Consider the following 12,178-nt stretch of genomic DNA (forward strand, 5'->3'; position numbering starts at 1 on the left):
AAACGTCTGTGGCCCATTTTCTAATTGGACTGTTTTGTATTTTTAATTTACATAAATAGCACTTTGTCATATACCTCATTCTGGTTTTTTTGTTTGTTTGCTTTTTTATTCCACAGACCCATCCGTACTGCTCTGAACACATCTTTTAAAAAAATTTTTTTGGGGCTCTGCTAGGTGGGTCTTTGTCACTGCTTGGGCTTTTCTCTAGTTGCGGCGAGCAGGGGCCACTCTCTAGTTGTGGTGCACGGGCTTCTCGCTGCAGCGGCCTCTCTTGTTGCGGAGCATAGCCTCCGGGGCATGCGGGCTCAGCAACTGTGGCTCCCCTGGCTCTGTAGGCGTAGTGCCCTAAGTCGCTCCACTACATGTGGGATCCTCCCAAATCAGGGATTGAATCCGTGTCTCCTGCATTGGCAGGCGGATTCTTTACCACTGAACCACCAGGAAACCCTGGACATATCTCATCTACTGCTTCTAGCTGCTGCGGGGTATTCCAAAGTGTGGATCTGCCGCATTTTGTCCATCTACTCCCCGAACTGCCTACAACCTCCCACCCCCATAAAGAAGTCTGCAGTGACTGTCTTCTTCCCTCTTTACCATATGGGCCATGTGAGAATCTCTTGCAGATTCTTCTAAGGGTATGACTTGCTGTGGGTCACAGGGCACCCTGTCCACATGCCCACCAGCCGTGGACCCCTGCCCTCTGCCAACTCCTAGCATTATCCAGCTGCCTAACTTTTCCAGTTTAAATGATATGAAGTTTTAACATTGTATTTTTAAATCTCTTTATTATTTATTTTATTTTAAAAAATATTATTTATTTATTTTTGGCTGTACTGGATCTTCGCTTTGCTAAGGCTTTGTCTAGTTGTGGTGAACTGGGGCTTCTATTCGCTGTGGTACTCAGGCTTCTCATTTCGGGGGCTTCTCTTGTCTTGGAACATAGGCTCTAGGCACACAGGCTTCAGTAGCTGTGGCTTAGCTGCTCCGCAGCACGTGGAATCCTCCTGGATCAGGGATTGAACCTGTGTCTCCTACATTGGCAGGTGGATTCTTTACCACTGAGCCACCAGGGAAACCGCAACATTTTATTTTTTAAAATTAAGCTTGTATGCATGCTAAATCCCTTCAGTGGTATTTCTGACTCTTTGTGAACCTATGGGCTGTAGGGTTCCTCTGTCCATGGGATTCTCCAGGCAAGAATACTGGAGTGGGTTGCCATGCCCTCCTCCAAGTTTACCAAAGCATAATTTACACACAATGATAGTGACACATTTTACACTCATTTCCTTGAATTTTGACAAGTGGATATATCTGTAAACACAAGACAAATCAGTCCCATCAACCCTAAGCATTCCCTTTGTGATCAGTCTACCCTCCCCATCTCCACAACCAGTGATCTGATTTTTATCACTAAATTTTTCTGCCTCTTCTAGAACTCCATACAAATAGAAGCATACGGTATGTACTCTTGTGTCCAACTGCTTTCACTAAGCATAATGCTTTTGAGAGCTGTATCAATAGTTCATTCTTTTTTTTTTAATCACTGAGTAGTATTTATTGTATGAACATCAGTTTGTTTCACCTACTAATGGACATTTGGGTTATTTCCTCTTTGGGAAGTTTGGGGCTATTATAACTAAAACTGCTAACATCTGCTGCTTTAATTTATATTTCTCTGTTTTCCAATACATCTTAACATCTCCTCCTGTATTTGTTAACTTTAAATTCCTCCTGTAAATCACCTTTTTATCTTTGCCCATTTTCCTGCCATTTGACTTGCAAGAAGATTTTCTTACTGACTTGCAGAAATTACTAGTATATTCTGAATCTAGATATTAGTTCTTTGTTGGCTTTAGATATCATAAATATATTCTCCCAGTTTTGTCATTTGTTAACCTTGTCAATGAACTCATACTTGGGCAGTAATCAAATCAATTGATTTTTTTTGCCTTATGGTTTATGCTTTTGAAATTTTGCTTAATAAATTAATTCCTATCCCAAGGTCACAAAGATATTCTTCATTATTTTATATTATTAACTTCATAGTCTTCTGTACACATTTAGGTCTTTAACCCAAAATTCACTATTTCATGTGGTGGTAGATTTCATGAGATTCAGTTTTGTTTGTTTTTCATAAGGCGAATCACTTTTCCCATTATCATATTCCTGTGGCTCTCAAACTTGAACATATATAAAGATCACCAAAACCTGTTGAAAGCGCAGATTGCTTCTCACTCTTGGGCTTCTCACCCAGTGTTCAGTTGCTCAGTCGTGTCCAGCTCCTTACGACCTGATGGACTGCAGCCAGCCAGGTTCTTCTGTCCGTGGCATTTTCCAGGCAAGAATACTGGAGTGGGTTGCCATTTCCTATGCCAGGGGGCATATACCCAGATACAATTATAATTCAAAAAGATACATGAACCATTATGTTCATAGAAGCACTACTTCCATTAGTCAAGATATGGGAACAACCTAAATGTCCATGGACAGATGAGTGGATAAAGAAAGAAGATGTGATATACACATATAACACATACACAAAGATACACACAATAGAATATTACTCAGCCTTAAAAAGAATGAAATAATGCCATTTGAAGCAACAGGGGTGGACCTAGAGATTTTCATACTAAGCAAAGTCAGAAAGAGAAAGACACATGCCATATGATGTCACTTATATCAACATATAGAACCTAAAATATGACACAAATGACCTTATTTACGAAACAGAAACAGATTCACAGACAGAGAGAGCAGATTTGTCGTTGCCAAAGGGGAAGGGGGTGGGAGAAGGAAGAACTGGGAGTTTGGGATTAGCAGATTCAAACTATTGTATATAGGATGGATAAACACGGTCCTACTGGACAGCACAGGATATTGTCTATTCAATATCCTGTGATAAACCATAGTGGAAAAGAACACAAAAAAGAATATATATATAAAACTGAGTCACTTTACTGTATAGCAGAAATTAACACAACATTGTAAATCAACCATACTTCAGTAGATTTTCTTTTTAAAAAGTACAGATTTCAGATTTCTCTGGTGGTCCAGTGGTTAAGAATCCACCTGCCAATGCAGGCTACACAGGTTTGATCCCTAGTCTGGGAAGATCCCACATGCCATGGGGAACTAAACCTGTGCACCACCTGACCCCAAGCTCTAGAGCCCACGAGCCTCAACTACTGAAGTCCCTGCACCCCACAGCCATGCTCCACAAGAGAAGTCACCACACTGAGAAGTTCACGCACCACAACTAGAGAGTAACCCCCACTCACTGCAACTAGAGAAAGCCCTCACATAGGAACAAAGTCCAAGCCATAAATAAATAAATAAGTAGCACAGATTTCTGGGCTCCACCCAGCTGATACAGGTGGGACCCCAAAATTTACATATCTAATAAGTTTCCAAAAGATGAAACCACTGCTACAGGTGGAAAAAGCAAACTTTGAGAACAATTGCCAAAAGAAAAAAAGTAAGAAAAATAATTTAAAAATAGAAAAAGAAAAAGAAGAAAGAGAAAGAAACAAATAGAAAAAAAAATGAGAACTGCTATATACTTAAAACCTTTACCTCAACTGGGTTTTTTTCCCTGCCTCACTGGCATCCTCCATATACTGGGCATTTCTTGGCACTCCTACATCCTGCCCCCCCCCCCCCATCTCCCCCGGGTCTCTTGGAACATGAATCCACATCCACACATTTCAGGATCACATCCCCATGGCTCTCCTGAACCACACTCTTCCATCCTCTGGTAAATGCCCTGAGGTTGTCCACCCACCTCCCGGCCACTCCCCTGTAGTCACTGGAGACTTAGGCACGTGGCTCCCTGTTTTTCTCTCTAGCTAAAGCCCTGTCATTGTCCTTGATGACTTCAGCATCCACGTGGGAGACACGTCCGAAATCTGGTTCCTCAAGTCTCCAAGGACCTCTGTCACACACCTCAGCCACCACTCCCAGTTACTGGAAGTAATTGGCCCCATTACCAAGGTCCTCAGTTCAGGAATCACTTTCTCTGGCACGGTCTCTTTTCCTTCCAGCTTTCTTCTTTAGCATACTCCCTCTGCGCCTCCTTGGCTTCCCAGGTGGCTCAGGGTTAAAGAATCCGCCTGCCAATGCAGGAGACACAGGAGTCACGGGTTCAGTCCCTCGGTCAGAAAGATCCCCTGGAGAAGGAAATGGCAACCCACTGCAGTATAGTTGCCTGGAGAATTCCATGGACAGAGAAGCTACGTGGACTGGTGTGCTATATAGTCCATGAGGCTGAAGAGTCAGACACAATTTAGGGATTAAATGACAGCGACAATCCATGGTTCTATATCCCCATATTCAACCAACCACAGATTATGTAGTATTGTACATATTTATTGAAAAAAATGTGCATATAAGCAGACCTTCACATTTCAAACTCTTGTTGTTCCTGGGTCCACTGTACATACATACACTAACAGCCTTTGACTCCCATCCCTCCCATTCCACTGCCTGCTCCTTCCCATCCCAGAGCTCTTACCTGGAAGGTTCTCCTCCAGTTTCAAGGTATACCAAGACTGGGAACTCCTAATTCAACCCTTATCAACGCTTCTCAAACATTCATATATAGCTGGATCACCTGGGTATATGTATCAGTGCTAAGTCGCTTCAGTCGGGTCCGACATTTTGCAACCCCAGGGACTGTTACCCTCCAGGCTCCTCTGTCCGTGGGATTCTCCAGGCAAGAATACTGGAGGGAGTAGCCATCTCCAGGGGCTCTTCCTGACCCAGGAATCACCTGGGGGATCTGATTAAAATGCAGATTTAGATTCTGAGGATCTGGAATGGGGACTAAGATCCTGCATTTTAATAAGCTTCTGTGTGCTGCCTGCAGGGCTTGTGCTCAATCATCAAGCAGTAACCCTTTGGACCCCTGCTCCCAGGTCTCAGGAATGCCTCCTCTGACCTTCCCATATTATATCTCCACCATCAGGCACTCTTAGCACCATTTGTCTCCTCCCTAGCACTTTACCCTATTGTCATTTGACTATTGAGCTTGTGATTATTTTTTTAACTTTTTTAAAAAAATTTAAAAATATATATTTAAAAATTTTTTGACCACATGGCATGTGGGATCTCAGATCCCTAGCCAGGGACTGCACTGGAAGGTGGATTCTTAACCACTGAACCACCAGGGGGGTCCCTGAGCTTGTGATTATTTCATCACAGCCCACTCCCTCAGAGGGCTTCCAGGTGGCACAGTAGTAAAGAATCCACTTGCCAACGCAGCAGATGCAAGAGAAATGGGTTCGATCCCTGGGTTGGGAAGATTCCCTGGAGGAGGAAATGGCAACCCACTCCAGGATTCTTGCCTGGGGGTCCAGGGACAGAGGAGCCTGGTGGGCTGCAGTCCATGGGGTCGCAAAGAGTCGAACACAACTGCCTGACTCAGCACACACACACACACACACATACACACACACACACACACTCCCAGAAAATTAACCTTTCCGAAGGCATAGAACATTTCTCTCTGGGTTTGTTTGCCATTGTGTTGGCCTCATATCACCTCACTCATTGCCTGATACCCAGAAGGTGCCCTGCTGTACCCAAATGTAAACCTTCATAGAAAATATGAAGGCATACACTGTTCGGTCGGTCAGAGGAGCAGTTCCCACTCCCACCCTGAAGTCCCAGGCCCCTTTGTTCTCCTTTCAGCCCCTCTCCTCCCTCTAAGCTCAGGCTCCTGAGACCAGGAACTGAGCAAGTGAGGCAGGAGACTTCTGGGCTCAAAATCTCTGCTCTGCACCCCAGAAAATCCAAAGGAGAGAGACCCAACGAACCTTTCCTGTTCCTTGGAAACTGATCTCCTTTTTTGTTGTGGTTGTTAGGATTGTTGTCCAGGATTGTGTGGAAAGGGTTAAAGCACTTACAGAAAGGGAAGGACCGCCCTCCAGCCCTGCCAGAGATGCTCTTCGAAAGGTCAGATGTTTCCAGAATCTTAACAGACAGCCAGTGTCTGTTTAAAGGGAAAGACAACAAGTTCTTGGGCTCCCAGCCAGCCCTCGTGGGCAATTTTTGCCCGGTTCTGCAGGCACCCAGCCAGACGCCTGGCCAGAGAGCACACCCACCCACCCCCTACCCCCTCTAGATGGCCCTGGGCAGGCCAGGAGCTCTCTCCAACCCCCAACCTGGAGCCCCTTCCCCTGGGGAAGGCTGGCATTTGACGAACAGGGCATGCATACCAACTCTGGGGCCTGTGATACACCAGGAATGATGGGGGAGGGGCGACTTCCTGCGGACATTGAATCTTTTCAGCTGAAAGGGACTGTGTTCTGACCCTGTCATTTCAGAGATGAGACTCAGAAAGGGCTGGCTGTGATGTAATGTAAGAATATCCTGACCCAGAATCAGGAAAACCCCGGGTTCAAAATGCAGTTCAGGAGCCATGAGCTGTGTGATCTCAGGTACAGGCCTTTCTATGTGTCTGTATCTATTTGTAAAAAGTTCGTACAAATGCTTCCCATCCCAGGTAGCTTGCCCAAGGTCACACACAGCACACACACACACACCAAGGTTTTCTGACTCCCAGACAAGGGCCAAGTCCCCTCCAGAGGTGAGCAGGTTACATTAAGTGTTGATCACAAAATGTAGCTGGAGACACAGTTAAATAACTTGACCTTTTACTAAATTATGTTCTTTGTGTGAAGAAAAAAATTCCTACTCTTCCTACTCCAATAATCACTAATGTTCTGGCTTTCCTAGTGGCTCAGATGGTAAAGAATCTGCCTGCAACGCAGGAGACCTGACTTCAATCCCTGGGTCTGGAAGATCCCTTGGAGAAGGGAATGGCTACCCACTCCAGTATTCTTGCCTGGAGAATTCCATGGACAGAGGAACCTAGCGGGCTACAGTCCATGGGGTCACAAAGAGTCGGACATGACTGAAGGACTTTCACTTTCACTTTCCTACCCCCTGCAGGCAATAATTGCTAATATTCTGGCATTTATCCTTTCAGAATGTCAAAGCATATATAAGGTATATATTCTTTTTTTTTTTCCCGAGCTAAGCAGTTTGTGAGATTCAGCCTGAAACAGGAGTTGAACCTTGGCCCTCAGCAGTGAAAGCATAGTCATCACCACCAGGGATTCCCTATATATTCTTTTCAACAAGGAGATCATAGGAGATCTATCTATCTATATACTTATCCATCTACACTGTTACATATACATTGCTCTTTCTCATATAACTTTTCAATGGACAGTTGACATCCTTTCATGTCTGGATATAGTTGGATAAACAAAAAGCATTCTATAGTTTGTTTCAACACCCATGTCAAGACATTTAGGTGTTCAATTTTCCATTATGAGTAGTACAGATCCATCTTTACTCATTTGTTTTGTCATTTTCTTAGGATGAATTACTCACTGAGGACTGCTGGATCAAAGGGTCTGATACATGCTTCAAAATTGTGCTCTACAAATGCTGTGAGGATCATTGTTTCCTCAAACAACAGATTTAATATGAATGTCGGTCCTCCTTTAAATAGAAAGTGTTCTCCCTCACCAGCACACTCAGCTTCAGATGGGAAGCAGCAGAGCCCAAATGGGCTGAATGGGGCCGGTTGATGCAGGGCAGATATTTTGCACCTGACCCTTGGCTACATCTAAGCAGGCAGTAGCCTGGCTAATAAGATGCTCCCATCTCCAAGCCCACAGCATGTCTGGGGCCATGGGATACACAAGAAACTGATCCAGATACTTCCCATCTAATAGATGGAAAGGGGCTTTCTTTCCCCATATTTCCTGGTCCACCTGACCTCCAGCCCACTAAAACACCACCCTCAAGCACTCTTTATTTCCTAGTTAGATAGCACTACTTGTGTAAACTACTGTTTATTACAGGTTTCATTTCCACTATTACATTTCATCTCTACGTTGGCCCGGAAAGCAGGTGCATGCGTGTTCAGTCATGTCCGACTCTTTGCAATATCATGGACTGTAGCCCGCCAGGCTCCTCTGTCCATGAAATTCTCCAGGTGGAAATACTGGAGTGGAAAGCCATTTCCTTCTCCAAGGAAGCAGGTACAGGTGGGAAAATTGAGTCTTGGGCAGATCAAGATCTTGTCTAAAGGAACACGGCAGGTAATTAACCTACTTGGGATTCAAACCTAGGTCCTACTACCAAACCTGTGTTTTACTTTAAAATTACTGTAGAACTAGTATGTATATCAGTTCAGTTCAGTTCAGTTGCTCAGTTGTGTCTGACTCTTTGCGACCCCATGAACTGCAGCACGCCAGGCCTCCCTGTCCATCACCAACTCCTGGAGTTTACTCAAACTCATGTCCATTGAATCGGTGGTGCCATCCAACCATCTCATCCTCTGTCGTCCCCTTCTCCTCCTGCCCTCAATCTTTCCCAGCCTCAGGGTCTTTTCCAATGAGTCAGCTCTTCGTATCAGGTTGCCAAAGTATTGGAGTTTCAGCTTCAGACATCAGTCCTTCCAATGAACACCCAGGACTGATCTCCTTTAGGATGGACTGACTGGATCTCCTTGCAGTCCTAGGGACTCTCAAGAGTCTTCTCCAGCACCACAGTTCAAAAGCATCAATTCTTCGGCGCTCAGCTTTCTCTATAGTCCAACTCTCACATCCATACGTGACCACTGGAAAAACCATAGCCTTGACTAGATGAACTTGTGTTGGCAAAGTAATGTCTCTGCTTTTTAATATGCTATCTAGATTGGTCATAACTTTCTTTCCAAGGAGTAATGTCTTTTAATTTCATGGCTCCAGTCACCATCTGCAGTGATTTTGGAGCCCAGAAAAATAAAGTCTGTCACTGTTTCCACTGTTTCCCCATTTATTTGCCATAAAGGGATGGGACTGGATGCCAGGATCTTAGTTTTCTGAATGTTGAGTTTTAAGCCAACTTTTTCACTCTCCTCTTTCACTTTCATCAAGAGGCTCTTTAGTTCTTCACTTTCTGCCATAAGGGTGGTGTCATCTGCATATCTGAGGTTATTGATATATCAACGTAAACACAAAAGCCTCGAAAGATGCAGCTGGTTTGCGGTGGGTAGTAGACATTACCAGAACTCACCAGTATTCCTAGCCTCCTTTTTCTGGATACATAGGAGGACTGTACTTTCTGGAAGTTAGGTGCAGCCATATGATCTGTGGCCAGTGAAACGTGAGGGAAAGTGACACATGTCCCTTTGGGGGCGGGGCGGGATTTGAGAACCCCTGTGCGGTTCTCATGCCTTCTTCCATGGCAGTGGTGAACCCTGAAGCCTCTTGTGGGGATGGTGACTTCATAAAAGTCTAATGATGACTAAGGTGCTGAAAACAAAGTCCTGAGCCTATGCAAGCCACATTGGGAATTCAAGTATGGGCAAGAAATAAATCTTGGTTGTTTTAAGCCAAAGATGTTTAGAGGTGCTTGTTACCACATCATAACCTAGTCTATCCTGACTGCTGCAAGTGGTGATGGGAAGTTTCATGTCTTGGTCTAATTTCTTCTATGGTTTATCCTTTAACAAGATATCTATTTATAATTTAAAAAGATGAGTCATAAATGGATACCAGGCAAGAACCTAGGGTCTAACACAGGGAACTCTGTACAATGTTATATGGCAGCCTGGATGGGAGGGGAGTTTGGGGAAGAATGGGTACATGTATAGATGGCTGAGTCTCTTCGATGTTCACCTGAAACTATCACAACATTGTTAATCATCTATACCCCAATACAAAATGAAAAGTTAAAAAAAAAGTCATAATACACATTCACACAATTGAGAGCATAATACACACCCTGCTATGCAACTTCTTTTATTCTTTTTTTATTTTTTAATTTACTTTTTGCAGCACTTGGGCTTCCTTGCTGTTCTCGGGCTGTCTCTAGTTGTGGCAAGTGGGGGTTACTCAAGTCACAGCATGTGGGCTTCTCATTGCCGTGGCTTCTCTTATTGTGGAACACTGGCTTAGTTGCTCCGAGGTATATGGGATCCTCCTGGACCAGGGATCAAACCCATGTCCTAGGCACTGGTGGATGGATTCTTATCCACTGTGCCACTAGAGAAGTCCCTATTTCATTAATTTTAATGGCTTTATAGTATTCTATTCTCTGAATATACCATAATGTTTTACAACTGACTACTATTGACAAATACGTTGGTTGTTTCTGGTTATTCTCGAAATACATGCTCCAAGCTACAGCTAGGCTGTTGCAACATTTATGGAAAGGAAGGATTACTATTTACTTTCTCTCTTTTTGGTTCAGATCTTGCGGTTAGTTTCTGGCCTGAGCTCAGCCCTCTAAAGAGGGCTGAGGGCACCTCCTGAAGAGAGATGAATAAGCCAAGCCTGCCCGCACCCCTCCCAGGATGTACGGAGAAGGAGGCTGAAGGGCACCTGTGCGTGTGCATGCGTGAAGGCTGGGTGCTGGCCCGGAAGAGCAGGGCAGGCGAAGCACGTACCGGTACTACCTGGGCTGGACTGACCCTGACTCATACGTTCAGGAAGATAAGCTAACGGCCTGGAAACTCCAGAGCTCTGTGTGAGTTCTGACTCACTGACGATTCTCCATAAACAAGTCATCTCACCTTTCGGTTTTCTTCCCAGCGCCACCGCACGATCTTTGGGGAAGGGCTGTGACATACATCCTTAGGAGCTTGAGAAAGATGAGAGCTGTTCAAAGAGAGTGCCAAGAGGGTTAGAATTGTTGGTCTCATTCATTGGAAGGTGTCGAATGACTCATCACATTCGTAATTTTGAATGGCCCCCCAGTGGAGGGTCTATGAGTGGCTGATGCAGGCTTTACCTGCATTACATTCCCAGAGTAATTGGACTGAAAACAATGGTCACATGCCTCTCAAGACCTCTTTCCATCCTTTCTCTTCAGTGCGTGCGTGCTAAGTTGCTTCAGCCATGTCCGACTCTTTGAGACCCCGTGGACTGTAGCCTGCCAGGCTCCTCTGTCCATGGATCCTCCAGGTGAGAATACTGGAGTGGGTTGCCATGCCCTCCTCCAGGGGATCTTCCCAACCCGAGTCTCTCATGTCTCCTGCAGTAGCAGGCGGAATCTTTACCACTAGCACCATCTGGGAAGCCTGTACTATTTAGAGGCTATGTACTTCCCTACCATATAATTCCATGGTAGGGAAGAAACGGGTTTCTCAGCCAAGAAAGAGGGCATACTTTAGAGTTTCCCTGGATGTGACTCAAGGGTTACATATAGATCACAGAGCTCAAGAAGAACTTAGAATCAACTGTACTTCAATTAAAAAAGAATTTTTAAAAAAATAAAATAAAATGAAATTAAAAAAAAAATAAAATGAGAAAAAGAAAGTTGGAGACCAGAATACTACCCCCTCATGCAGTAATTCTGAGTATGTGCTTATCTGTAAGACAACCTAAGGGAAAAATAGGTTTGGAATGTGGATTTTTCTCTTTTAAGGCATTCTCATATCTGGTCTGGAGTCCTGAAAAGAGTTTCTGAAGTTTCTAGTCCTGGTTTGGCACCTATGACGCATATGACCTTAGGCATGTTCCTTAAGCCTCTGGGCACCTCAATTTTCTCATCTATAAAACGGGGCTTCTGATCCTGCCCGACCTGTCTTACAGGTAGGTGTGACATGCGGTTTAGATGAGGCACTGTGTATGAAAGTGTTTTGGAAATCAAAGCAACTTCATACCTGCAGAGCTCCTTCACTACAGCTCCGGTCCACTGCCCAGACCACAGAGGCATGAGGGACACCGAGACCTTCATTCAAAAGTGGGTCTTGGGACCTCCCTGGTGGCCCAGTGGCTAAGACGCTGTGCTCCCAATGCAGGGGGCCTGGGTTTGATCCCTGGACCAGGAACTAGATCCCACATGCTGCAATTAAAATATCCCTTGAGCAGCCAAATAAACAAATAATAATAATAATAAAATTTTAAGTGAGTCTTATATAGGACTTCCCTGGTGGTCCAGTGGCTAAGAGTTCACCTTCCCAGTGCAGGGGGCCTGAGTTTGATCCTTGGTCAGGGAACTAGATCCCACTTGCTGCAACTAAAGATCCTGCATGCTACAACTAAGACCCAGGACAGCTAAATAAATAAACATATTTTTTAAAGTGAGTTTTACAGAGCGGGTATCTAGAGAGAGTTCCTGAGCACCAGGGACCGTTCTAGAGCTGGGGAGGCAGCAGAAAGAAATAAAGACTAGG

General features: G+C 44.6%; 1 long non-coding RNA gene across 1 annotated transcript in view; it reads right to left on the bottom strand.

The window, feature by feature from the left end:
- Positions 1-9,784: 9,784 nt before the first annotated feature.
- The window catches only part of LOC110147678 (uncharacterized), a 29,599-nt gene continuing 27,205 nt past the window's right edge, over positions 9,785-12,178 (bottom strand). The window contains exon 5 of the long non-coding RNA XR_011491918.1: positions 9,785-10,658. This is a non-coding gene — a long non-coding RNA (uncharacterized lncRNA). The remainder of the gene's footprint in view (positions 10,659-12,178) is intronic.

This window comes from Odocoileus virginianus, chromosome 16 (assembly GCF_023699985.2).
Source record: "Odocoileus virginianus isolate 20LAN1187 ecotype Illinois chromosome 16, Ovbor_1.2, whole genome shotgun sequence".
Taxonomy (NCBI): domain Eukaryota; kingdom Metazoa; phylum Chordata; class Mammalia; order Artiodactyla; family Cervidae; genus Odocoileus; species Odocoileus virginianus.